Source organism: Dasypus novemcinctus, chromosome 14 (genome assembly GCF_030445035.2).
Source record: "Dasypus novemcinctus isolate mDasNov1 chromosome 14, mDasNov1.1.hap2, whole genome shotgun sequence".
Taxonomy (NCBI): Eukaryota; Metazoa; Chordata; class Mammalia; order Cingulata; family Dasypodidae; genus Dasypus; species Dasypus novemcinctus.
Window position 1 is genome coordinate 71746888 of NC_080686.1, and position 12933 is coordinate 71759820.

At 38.1% G+C, this 12933-nt stretch overlaps 1 pseudogene; it reads right to left on the bottom strand.

Moving 5' to 3' along the window:
- LOC105746026 (tigger transposable element-derived protein 1-like) overlaps positions 1 to 3398 on the bottom strand; it is a 32083-nt pseudogene extending 28685 nt beyond the window's left edge.
- Between the last annotated feature and the right edge of the window lie 9535 nt (positions 3399 to 12933).

Below are 12933 nucleotides of genomic sequence, written 5' to 3' on the forward strand. Positions count from 1 at the left end.
CTTTTGTCTTTAGTTATTGTATCATTGCCTACTGCGTGTTCTCTACCAATTCTCCCTTTCTCTGAAGCTTCAGAAAGCTCTGGATATTGCCACTGGTATCCTCTTGGGATGTAAATGAAACAAATCCAGCATTAATGTCATTATCTCAATGTCCATCACCTCCTTCTTGCAGCTTATCATGCATTTTCTATCTCAATTAATGGCATCACCATTCATTCAACAACCTTCCCTCTATTCTGCTAGTTAATTCATGTTTATCCTTGAACCCTAACTTCTACATCCGGTTGACCACCAGATTATTTTTGTTGGTCTTTCTAAATCAACAACTTCTCTTGATCCTCTGTGTTCCTTCTTTAGATTAGACCCTCAACTTCAGTAAGTGGTCTTATTGCAAAAGTCTTCTAAACTGTATGCAGTGTCTAAAATTGTTTCCTTTTGGCAGTAATGTTTTTGTCACACTGCTGCCAAATACAACAGCTTGCTCCTTCATTTAAAATTTTATTGCCTTCTCCTTCTTTAAAGACAAAACAGATTTTTCATTCATTCAATTAATATAATTGATCACCTACTAGTGGCTGGCATTGGGTAAATATCAGTGAATAAAAACTAATTCTCTGTATTTTTCTCTTTCCAGTAATCTGATTCCAACATACATCTATGGGTTTATTCTCTCCTTTTGAGGTAGGTTTGATTAGGGAAAGGGAAGATGAGTTGTAGCTGAGACCTGGAAGAAAGCATGGCAATGAGACACAGGGTCATGAAACCCTGCCTGGAAACTCCCTGAGGGAAAGGCCACAGCCAAGAATAAAGTCAGAAAGACCCTACAAAACCCCAGCCATGAGATCCCATTTGGAATGAGATTCCATTCGGGTCAAGGGATACCTCAGATACCTTTAAAAAGCCTCACCATTGACCCCCTGAGAATTAACAGGTGGGGTAACCAATCAGAACAGCAAACAGCTGAACTCCTCCTTAACATCAGGAAGGGGAGGAGGGAATAATGGCTTAATAAAGGTAGCCCAATAATTCCAAACACTCTGTCTGCCTAGGGGAACCTGCAACTACACTTGTGGTGTGTTTTCTTCTCCCATTTCTCAATAAACTACTTGCCTAACTAAACTGGCATGGTCTTAAATTCTTTTATGTGACATTGCCAAGAATTTAGAGGAATCCATCACTCCCTGACTTCACTCTCTTCCCCAAAACCCCCATCCCCAACTACTTATACCTCCCACTGCTTTATTCTTTATAAGGTATTCTGTATACAAACTGCTCAGGAATATTATCCATTCTGGCAAAGACATCACACCCTACCATTGTGGTGGACTACCATATGTTGGGAGACAATTCTCAATGGATCTCTTGCATTTCTGCTTATCTTGTGAGCAGAGGCATTGACTGTATTTGTTTAGGGCTATCTTTTCAAAGATGTTTGTGTGGCAAAAGCCTTGGAAGATATACAGTGTCTTCTTCCAGAGGAAAGGGAAGGCATGTTCACTGCCCATTATAAAAAAGTTGTGCCCCCTAAGCTCAGGGTATCTCCCCTGTAGTGTAGCCCACTGTGTGTGGGGGTGTTACCTGGTCCACTTAACATTATCCTTGGGAATTGGGGAACTGGTGAAAAAACAGCTGATATTCTGGCTACCAGTATTGCTATAAATAATAAAGTCCTTTGTGTTTGACTTGGAAATCTCATGTCTTCTACCAGCACCCATGAAACCCTTCTTAGTAAAATCTCAAACCTTTCCCAGTTCTTGACATTGTTCATCTCTCAAGAGGCAGCTCAAATGTTTCTTCTTTGATGAAGATTTCGCTGATTCTTCCAGGCAAAATGATCTTTGTATATCTGTGAATTTATAGTACATTGCTCTTTACAGTAATTAACAAATTACATTGCAATTATCTCTTTACAAGTCTTTCTTAATAATCCTTTAGAAGCATATGTCAGGTCCCAGTGATCTGGTATCCCTTATGTTTATAGAATTTACCTTAAAATATTCAATAAACATTGATGAATCAATGAATGTAATTCTTGTTTATTTTCCAGTTTTCTCCTGCTTAGCCTCATCTTTCTAATAGCTGAGGGTTGAGGAACATATTTTAATTTCCCTTTCAAAGGATGTCTGCTTTTGCATCATTTTTCTAATTTTATCTTGTAACCATTGGAAGAGGTGACTTCCTCTATATCTGCTAATGTAATTAGAAATATTTCTACCATGGAAATGTGGACATTTGTGACTTACTTACTCATTTGCAATCTAAGACCAAATTTCCATAAATACAGAAAATACCTTGTTATTGAGCATCTTTGGTTCCAACATCTATATAAAGTGTTTTTATCTTACTGTACATGTCTTTTTAATTAAATGAAATGGTCCTGTTAAAATGTTTGCAATGTTCTTTTTAACTTGTAAGGTGATATAAAACACAGGTCACTGTTAACTGAATGAATAAATAGGTACTTTAATTTTTATTTGGATTATCACACTATGATCAGGCTGTTTTAATTGATGCTGCTGTTAAATATTCTTTGAGTTTTCCACCATCCAGGCCACATTTTCTACAATATGGATTATTACCGAATTATCGTTCTGAATGGGTTATTTAAAAAGAGTAAGAAAACCATAGTTAGGACAGTAGTTCAGAGGAAAATAGAGAGAAATGACTTTAAGTGAGTATTAATTAGAGGATAGAATGAGATTTTGCTTTATAGTCAGCAAGCCTCCAAATCTCATTGGCTTAACTTATTGGGTCCAGGTGACCATCCTAGAAAGCTTTCCTCCATACAGTAACGTGGCATTGAGTCTATTTAGATCTTGTGGCTCTATCATCGTCTCACCTCCATAGGAAGCCTTGGCAGGGAAGAGAGTGAAAGGAGAGTTCACTCTTCAAATCACTCCAGCAAGAGCTAATTCCAAGGCTGCACAAACTGCAATGACTTAGAATAGTGGCGAGCATTACCAATGAGCACAGAATTAAATTGATGTAAGTATTGAATTGTGAAAAAAAGTCAAGTCTGAGATAAACTAACATTATTGAGGACCAACTATATGAGTTCCCAAATGTTTTTGATTCACGTTCAAACATGACATGTTACTTAGAGTCTAAGTTGTTTTTTTTCCACCAACCCCTAGGCCAAAATAAATACCTGCAGTGATTAAATGGTTAGGTCCAAACAACTTAAAGTGCATTTATATACTAAGAACTTAGTTACTGCTAAAACAAAAAAACAAACAAGCACACACACACACAGAAATTGAAAGAAAAAATGTTTGTTAACCATAACCGCGGTTGTTACTAATGAGGTATGTGTGCTTCTTGGGCACTGCACACCTTTCAGAACTTGGAGTCAGACTGGGCACTGCCATCTCCATTTCTTGTTCTGCATTGATTTTCATGTTTACTTGTTATTATTTTTTTTTAAAAAACAACCACCAAAATTCAGCTTTGCAAAGATAGGATGTTCTCAAAAGTAATGTAGTATGATCTAATGTTGAAACTGAACCACTTTAGCTACTAGTTTTTAACAGTGTCTGACAGATTTGGGTATTGATGTATTTCTTTAAAAATTTTGAAATATTCCATCTTGCCCCTGGTAAGGATGCTGCAGTGCCCTGGGGCAGCCCTGTGCATAGCTTGGGGACCATGGGTTTATTGTTCTAGTATTGTGGATAGATCATTTACCTCTCACAACATTTTGGACAATAGATGTTATCATTCCCAATTTATGGAGGAGGAAACTAAGTTTCAGAAAGGACGTGAAACCTCACCCAAACCTCCTAGGTCAGGGGTTATTAACCACTTTTGTTCCGTGGACCCCTTAGCCAGTCAAGTGAAATGAATACTACTGTAATTTATTTACTGCATACATTCATAACAGAAGGCAATGCTAGATTTCAGTTAGAGGTCAGAGAAAATAAAGATAATACATTGATTGTTTTTCAATTCAAGCTCACAGACCCCTTGAAATCTTTCCACGGGCTCCTGGTTAAGAACCCCCGTCCTCGTTAGTAATTAGCACAGCAGAGGATTGAACCAAAGTCTTCTGGCTCCAAAACTTGTTACATCATGCGATGTGTCATTAGGTTTACAGGATTAAGGTTTTCTCAGCTTCCTCTCTCAATGACCTTTCCTGGATTTCAAGCAACATTGAAATGACTATTTTTTAAAAACATGTGGAAGTGCTTGAAACTCATGGAAATGATTTTAAGTCGTGTCTACTTTTTAGTTTTAAGGCACACCTGCTAGAAAATAAATTCTCTTGAGCAGAGATTAAAGAGATTTAAATGGCCTTAAAATGGCCTCAGGAAAGATTGTTTAAGCTTTGAAATCAAGACAGTAGAATTCTAATTAACTTGTAATTATTTTACTGCTAATTTTTAATGTGACATTTTGTATGGACCATATATCACTTTCTCTCCAGCTGTCAGGGTAGGCCCTATAAACTGAACCTTCTTCATTGGCCATTGTCTAATTCAGTATGGTCCATGTTGGAATTTTTCCACTTCTGCCTGCCATAATTTCTATGTCTCAACAGATCCATGCAAAAATGAACCATAACTATATTCTTTCACGTTACTCATAGTTCTATTTAATTATCTGAAATATTACCTGATAGTATAATCAGAATTCCAGTTTAACCATTTTCACATCACTTTTCTGCTCTCAGTTAATTTGAAACAGGTTTTCGATTACTACCTCTAAATTATGTAAACTCCTAATCAATGATTAATTTAAAAAGCTTTGAACAGCTGCCTGATCCTAAGTGTCAGTAAATTCAGACCTAGTTAAATGAGAACTTTTTTCCTTCCCAAACATTTTTCAGGCTTTTGTTTTCTACAGAGCTTGTTTAGGATGAATGAAAACCATGGAAAAGTAAATCCTTAGGACATAAAATTGTTGTCAAAACAATATTTTACTTAATACAGAATTATAAGTAAATTTGTATTAAATGTCTGTGACACATTTGCTGAGTACCTATAAAGGTCAGGCATTTTATGTTTGATCTCAACCACAACCATGGGGGTCGTTGTTATTATATTCATATTGCCAATGGGAAAACTGACAGCAAAGAGAGCGTGAAGTCCTGAGGACTACAGAGACCCACAGGTTCTACAGTCATGGCAGATGGCTCTGGAGTTCAGTGCCATGTCAGTTGGCCCTACTTTGCAGTTTGTGTTCCCGAATGGGGTGGAGTTGGACTCAGATATGACCTTTCTACACATGCCTCTTCTGTCACTTTTACTGGTCCTGTGGTTGGCGCTGGGGTTGGTGTATACTCAGGAGACCTGAATCTCTGGACTGTCCATGTGACAGCCAGGCCCTAAGCCTCAGCAGACTTGCAACTCCTACCGTCTGGTTTATTGGACTTACCCTGGCCAGCTAACAGGGAGGTGAAGAAGGTCAACTACCACACCAGGGAGCCAAGAGTGCCTGCAACTCCAAGTAGGAGAATTGCATCCATCATCCATGTGGAATCTAAGCCCCCTCTTGATATAGAGGGGGAGTGGATATAACCATCCCAGGATCCACAGGCTGGAGGAACAGAGTATAGATTAGAGTGGTCTTACTGATTTTCTACAATGGAATTATTGTGATTAGAAATTAAAGCATTGATAAAGAGAAAGTGGCCACGGCAACTGCTGAGGGTAGGGAGAGGGAAGAAGAAATATGATGTGGGGGCATTTTCAGGATTTGGAGTTGTCCTGGTTGGTACTGCAGGGACAGATGCTGGACATTGTAGGCCCTGCCATGGCCCACTGGGTGGACTGGGGGAGAGTGTAAACTATGATGTAAACCACTATCCATGTGGTGCAGCAGTGTTCCAAATGTATTCACTAAATGCAATGAATGTGCCACGACGATAAAAGAGGTTGCTGATGTGGGAGGAGTGGGGTGAGGGGGGTGGGAGGTAAATGGGACCTCATATTTTTTGAATGTAACATTAAAAAAAAAAAGAAAAAAGAAAAACAAAAGAAACAGTGAAGAGATGCTAGAGCTGGAATTCCAACTCAGATTCAACTCTGTTGTCATAGCCACAGCTCTGTCCGCAAGGTTGTGCTGCCTCCAAATCAGACAATATAGGGATAGATTCATGTCCTTTTTAATTCATATAGGTGTTTGCATATGATAATATGATATTAATTTTTTATTTATCAAATATTTATTGAGCATCTAGAATAGTGCATATTGACATTTATTAACTATATAACGCATTCACTTTCTAAAAGTCAGTGACCCATTTTCAGCTCTTTTGTTAATTTCCATTAGAGACCTCAGAGGATGCAATGTTTTGATGAGGATATCTACAATATCTACAATACTGAATTGGGTTGGATTCTAGGAGACCTGTAGATCTTGCTAGCTCTGTGAGAAAAAGAGTCAGTTACTCTGTCCAGGGCTCAGTTTCTTCACTTGTATAATGAGAGGATTAGAAGGTATGATATCAAGGTTCTTCTGAGTATTAAAATCTATGACTACTAAGCACACTCATATGTATATAAATCATTCCCAATGATGCATGTGAATACAGTGAAATGTGGGAAGTAGATGTACTTAGGACTGAAAAAAATATCTTTTGGATTTGGCTTTGTGACTTATAAAAAGCACTATACCTATTGTTTTAATTTTCTGTTCTATAACAAATTACCACAAATTTAGCACCTCAAGATTCACACATTTTTTAATCTCATGGTTTCCACAGGTTCACGGTTTAGTTGGGTCCTCTGCTTAGAGTCTCCTAAGGTTACAGTGTAGGTGTCAGCAGGGCTGCCTTCATTTCTGGAGCACAGGTCCTCTTCCAAGCTTATGTGGTTGTTGGCAGACTACAGTTCCTTGTGGTTGTAGGGCTGAGATGCCCGTTTTTTGCTGGCTGTCAGTTTGGGGCAGGAAGCTCTCAGTTCCTAGAGGCTGCCCATGATTTATTGCCATGTGGCCCTCTTATAAGCCTTCTCACAGCATGAAAGCTTACTTCTTCAGGAGTCTTATATAATATAATGTAATCACAGGAATAACATCTAATCACTTTTGTGATCACCTTTTGTATTAACGTAATCTAACCAAGGGATTGACATCCTACACCCTTACTATATTCTATTGGTTAGAAGCAATCATAGGTTCTGCCTCCCCTCCAAGGGCATGCCTCATTGGGGATCACCTTAGGGTGTATCTGCCAAATCAGTGAAAGTTTCTAATATTTTATATTGTGAGACCAGTCTATTCTATTATATAGGAGCTAAAAAGCAGCCATATCCAAATCTCTTCACCATCTATAATTAATTCAAAGTCATCTGCATAGGTATTTATTAAAGAGTTTCAGTAATGAGTGGTGTTTTTTAAAAATTATGAGCTCTTTTCTCTAAAATTAATCTGTCTTAATATTTTATGTGCTCTTAATTGTTGTTTTAAATGATTTCATGATACTTAGACTTCAAGTTGCTCTGAAGATTAAAGTTAGTTGATCATTTAAAAGCATAAAGCACAAAAGCACAGATGTTTATTAACTAATCTTTGCTCTCTTAAAATCATCATTGTTTCTAGGAGACAATGGCCAATTGGACAATATTTCATTGAGCACCTACCATATATTCAACATTGTATAAGCTTATAAAATAAACTGCAGGGAAGCAGATAATACTCAAGTGGTTGAATACCTGCTTCCTATGCATGAGGTCCTGTGTTTGATCCCTAGTACCTTCGAAAAAACAACAACAATAACAACAAACAAGCAAACAAATGAAAAAAGCCAACACAAGAGAGCAGGTGTAGCTCAGTGGTTGAGTGCCATTTTCCCATATACAAGGTCTGGGGTTCTCCCAGCCCCAGTACCTCAAAAAAAAAAAAAAAAGTATGTATACACTGTAGTACATATTCCCTATTTCAAATAAAATGATGACTTGTCAACCACCAAAATCATTGCCTTCAGATTACTGTCTCTTAGAAACACACAAAACATCAGTAGATTCCACCCATATTTACTAGATTTCACAGAACTGTAGTTGATAGTTAGCAAGAATGAATAAAGCAAAGCAGTGACTTTGTTTAACTGTAGATATCCTGAGGTTTTCACATTGGTTCTTTTTGTTTTTTTAAAGATTTATTTTTTATTTATTTCCCTCCCCCTCCCCCCAGTTGTCTGCTCTCTGTGTCCATTCCCTGTGTGTTCTTCTGTGACTGTTTCTATCCTTATCAGCAGCACAGGAATCTGTGTTTCTTTTTGTTGCGTCATCTTGTTGTGTCAGCTCTCCGTGTGTGCTGCGCCATTCTTGGGCAGGCTGCACTTTCTTTCGCACTGGGTGGCTCTCCTTACAGGGCACACTCCTTGTGCATGGGGCTCCCCTACACGGGGGACACCCCTGTGTGGCACAGCACTCCTTGCGCATATCAGCACTGCGCATGGGCCAGCTCCACACGGGTCAAGGAGGCCCGAGGTTTGAACTTTGGACCTCCCATGTGGTAAGTGGACACCCTACCCATTGGGCCAAGTCCACTTCCCTCACATTGGTTCTTGAATCCAAAGCTCTCTCAATACTACGAAATGCAGTCAGATTTGTGAACTAATGTTCTAAACACATCTCTCATATTTTCCTATGACTTTCTCGTGGGCTGTCAGACAGGCATGTGTTTTTCTTTGGGTACTGCCGTAGAATTCCTTATGGGATAGATTTCAATTCTTAGCCTTGGGGAAAAGGTTTCCCTATATATGAACTTAGTGCATATCACATTGCATAACTATTCTGGGTGCGCAGTCCCTGTACATGTAAAATATTCTCTGGGGTTCAAATTTTCCTTTCATAGATAGTTTGTTTGAAAACTTATTCAATTTTATGAAAGATAGAGGCCTACATACTTTCATACATGGTACTGTGAAAGTCAGGTCCCTAAACTACTCTTGATTTTATAAACATCATAAAATTCTCTCTTCTTGCCAAATTCCTATCTTTAATACTGTATGAATAATCCTTTAGGGTATTGTTATTTAATGCTGTCAGAAAGAAGTATTAAATGCCATAATTCCAGAAAGGTTAATTATAAACTTGGAAAAATAAGGAACATTGGCCTCTAACCTAAGACTTGCAATGCAATGTAATGAAATGAAATTTCTTTCTGCAAAAAGTTTCATATGGTCAAGTTCCCTGGCTCTGGATTTTAGCAAAATAAAATGAAGGATCCTTATAGGGTCCCTGATGAAGCTTAGAGATTGAAGGCAGCACTTTTCCTCCAGGTTTCTGGATTGGCTTTCTCACAGAGAGAGGTCAGAATCTTATAGATAAAATCACAGCTCTTGAATCACTTGTTCAGAGTTCAAATTCAAGCTCTCTCACTTTCTAGCTGTAAAATGGGACAGTATGACACATCACAGAGACTTTTTAAGGATTAAATAATGAATGTTAGTTGCATTAAAAGCTTAGTATTGGTGGCGGACTTGGCCCAGTGGTTAGGGCGTCCGTCTACCACCTGGGAGGTCCGCGGTTCAAACCCCGGGCCTCCCTGACCCGTGTGGGGCTGGCCCATGCGCAGTGCTGATGCATGCAAGGAGTGCCATGCCATGCAGGGGTGTCCCCCGCGTAGGGGATCCCCATGCGCAAGGAGTGCGCCCCGTAAGGAGAGCCGCCCAGAGCGAAAGAAAGGGCAGCCTGCCCAGGAATGGTGCCGCACACACAGAGAGCTGACGCAGCAAGATGATGACACAGCAAAAAGAAACACAGATTCCATGCCATTGACAACAGAAGCGGACAAAGAAGATTCAGCAAATAGACACAGAGAACAGACAACCAGGGTGGGGGGGGGGAGGGGAGAGAAATAAATAAATAAATCTTTAAAAAAAGCTTAGTATTAGCACTTAGGAGTGCTTGATACATGTTAACTAAAAACAGTCAACAAAAATGAAATTTCAACTTAACACTCACTTCTAAGTGTCTATACAAAAAACTTGGGCTAAGGAGAAGTTTGCAAATGATCTTTTGGTTTTCTTTGATCTAGGGGATTTTGATTCTACCCAGCCTGATAGGAAGCAATAAACACTCACTGGCCACCTGTTCCATGTCAGATGATGTGCTGAATATTTTGCATAGATTATCTTATCAAATTCTTAAAAGAAACCTATGAAATATCTTCATTTTAAAATAGGGAAGCTAAGGTTCAAAGGTCATACCGCTACCAAGTTGCAGAGCTGTGATTTAAATCCAAGTCTGCCTCCTTACAAATCCAAACACTTCCCTTTCCACCATGCTGCCTATTAAAAGGTAAAGTCATCTGAAATTCTCCTATGTTACATGACTTCTGTGTAACATGAAGAAAGACAAATAAGAGTAGAAAGTGATGAAGATTTTGACCTTACAGATAACTTTATTTTCCTGCAAAAAGGAACAAATGATTTCAAATAGTGAACAAACCATTAAACTGCTTTGTGGGCTTTGAAATATGATTATAGCCATACACAATCAGACTTGCTGATGTAGTATTTTTCTTTTGCTCCCATCCACATACACATACACTAGTCCAGTTTGTTTCTGTTGGTAGTCTTGGTTGGACTCAGCTAGGAAGAACAAGGGTGCCCAGAAATAGTGAGTAGGAAATAATTGCATTTACATTTTTACAAGATACCCTAGCTGCAGTGCAAAGAACAGATTAGAGAAAGGCCAGAGGAATGTGGGGGGACCCATTCATCTGCTACTGCAGCAGTCTACAGGAAAGATGGTGAGTTTCAATGTAGACTAGTAGAATCAAGAAGATGAAAATCAATGGACTTTGGTTAGAGGTTAAATCAATGGTACTTTTTTAAATCAATGGACTGGGTTTGCGTGGTGAGAGAGTGGAGAGTTCATGTATGACTCTGTAAGGTTCACTGACAGGGAAACCAAAAATAGAATAATATTTTAGAGGAAAGATCAATACATTGTTTTTTCCCTTGCTGAGTTTGGATATGTTGAGTTTGAGACTTCCAAATGGAAACAAAGAATAGGAAGTCAAAAATAAAGGCAATAGTGTACAGAAAATTGTCCTAGAGTAATGATAGTACTCTCCAGACAGTGATTAAAGTGATGGGAATAGATGTGATTTCTTTGAAAAAGCATAGTAGGTGAAGCCAAAAGGTTGCCCATTACCCAGACTTGAAGATGTCCAATGTTTGATGACTGGGGTGATAAGGATGACCCTGCTGAGGAAATAGAGGAGTGACCAGAGACAGAGGAGTAAAACCAAGGGGCTGTAATAAGAAAGTATTTCAGGAGGAGAGGTGACTGACAAATATGATAGAAGATGAGGACTGATGCATGTCCATAGACTTTGTAACATGGAATTAGTGTCTTCTGTAAGAACTATTGTAATGAAGTGAAGATACAAGCCCAGTTGCAGAAGTTGAGGAGTGAGTGGGAGTGAGGGATTTGAACCATGTATAGGAAAAAAAAAATCCTCTTGAACAGTTTTGTTTGATTTTTAGAACCTGTGAAAAGCAGTTAAGCTTCTCTTTTCTTTTTCCTGCCTATATAGGAAAAGCAAAACATTACCGTTTCTATGGCAAATCCTTTCTTGCACAACAACAAAAACAACAGAACCAAATTAAAATGAGCGGAAAATAATCTACATATGTATTTAAAAGGTAGTCTAATTCTTCTACCTAGAGTTTGGGAACTGGAAGGATGTAGAATGTGGAGACTATCCCAGGCCAACATAGAGGAACCTTCTTACGCAGGAGGGCCGTGTAGCGGGGGTATGGCAGAGGTCGTGGTAAGTACTCTAGTTGTTTCAGGTAAAAATCCAGCTTAGCTAAATTACCCCCAGAAACTTGCTCAAATTGCCAACACTTCAGTCCCTGATTTTCCTTCGCAAATAATTTGTTTTATTTCTCCTTGTTTTTCTAATGGCATTTCCCTTTCTTTAAGGGTAATGAAAACAAAGTTATAGTTTAAAGAGTCTGGAGAGAGTGGGATTTAGAAGACCCCTGGTACAAAGAGGAGCAGCTTAAAGTTTCTCTTCCTTAGCAAAGTGCAAATAAGTGATTTTGTTTGAGCTAAAGACATGTATAACGGGATTTCACATGATTAGTTTTTGAGCACTAACTTAATAAAAAACATTCTACCAACGTTTTTGTTGTTTTGGGTACATCTTCAACATCTTCCTACCTATAAGCTTTTTGATAGAAGGTCTATACATTTTTAAAAAAACATTTTAAATTTTATTTTTAAATTAACATCATCACCACAATTAGGTCAGAAATTTCTACAAAAATCACCCTCATTTTGGTTGCAACCTCTTCCACCCCTAAGCCCTGACAACCACTGATCTGTTCAATGATAATATAATTTTATGTCTTTGAGACTGCATATAAATGGAATCACAGAGAACAGGATTTTTTGGAGACTGACTTCTTTCACTGTGATTAGTGCCTTTGAAATTCATCCATGTTATTGCATATATCAATAATTTGTTCCCTTTTTATTGCTGACTAACATTCCATTATTTGAGTGCAACACAATTTGTTTATCCACTCACTTGTTCAAGAACATTTGGATTGTTTCTAATTATTGTTGATTATAAATAGGGCTACTATAAATATTTGTGTGCAAGTTTTTGTGGAAATTTAAATTTTTTTTTTCTCTAGGTTAAATAGCCAGGAGTGGAATTACTGGATCACATGGTAAATGCATATTTAATGCTATAAGACTCTACCAAACTATTTTCCAGAGTCACTATACCATCTTTCATTCCAACTAGTAGTGTATAAAAGTTCCAAATGCTTCACGTCCTCACCAGCACTTGAAATTACTAGCATTTTTATATTGTAGCCATTCTAAAACTGGTTTCTGATGAGAAATCTATTATCATTTGAATTGTTATTATTTCAGAGTAATTTACTCTGTTTGCTTCAAAAATTTTTTTTGTCTTAATTTTCAATAGTTTGATTATGATGTGTTTAATTTCTTTGAGTTTCTG